Below are 895 nucleotides of genomic sequence, written 5' to 3'. Positions count from 1 at the left end.
GGCGTTGCGTGCAGGCACTGATGAAGTCGTAAATAGGCTACTTACACTGTAGTAGAAGATGCGCGTTCACGTTACACTGATTGGAGCAAATCTACAGAATGTTTTATCACAGGAAGTAGTTGTAGTGCCCACAACCTAATCTGGAACTTCGTGTAGAAATAGAAAGCAATTTCTCAGTAGTAAATACAGAATCTTTATGCGCGGTTAGTTGCGTGCGTTTGGCTTGCGAAGTTGACTTTGCAACATTATACTGATTATGACGTATATGATCAATACGCAACGCATGATATACACATCGTTATTACTGTGTGGATTTTTTTTTTCCTTTTGAAAATAATGCTTCGGGTACGAGTATGCAGCTCAGAGAGCTTCTCAGTGGAAATGCGATCTACAACGTGAATGAACTTCGATCTGGCGCATTGGATAGACAATACGTCTACATCACAATTTGGCATTGTGTACATAAACTGAGTGTAGTAGCATGCTGCTTTTTTCTGAGTATCGGTGAGAAGTTTCCGATTGGCTGATGAACAACTCATTACGCTTGCGCACAACTCCTACTTACTTTCCTGTTCTCTCCTCGCTTTATATCATCATTATTGCACACGATGATGTGGGTCTGTGGGATATGTTCTGATATAATGTGATGTGTCTTTTATTGCAGTTTTTGTTTTGAAGACTTCACTTCATGATTGATTCATGATTCATGATTGCTCTCTCTCTAAAAAAAAAAAAAACCAACCGCACACACACACGCACACACACACAAAAACACATAATCGATTTCTATATACAATAGTATGTAGTTGAATACATAACATACTGTTATATGTGTATACTATGTATGACTATTATGTATACTAGTTTACATCATTGTATGCACATAATATAAGTT

The sequence above is a fragment of the Diadema antillarum genome, unplaced genomic scaffold (assembly GCF_040938485.1).
Source record: "Diadema antillarum isolate AM-2024a unplaced genomic scaffold, OU_Dant_1.0 seq00000843_RagTag, whole genome shotgun sequence".
Classification (NCBI taxonomy): domain Eukaryota; kingdom Metazoa; phylum Echinodermata; class Echinoidea; order Diadematoida; family Diadematidae; genus Diadema; species Diadema antillarum.
Note: the sequence above shows the minus strand (reverse complement) of the source record.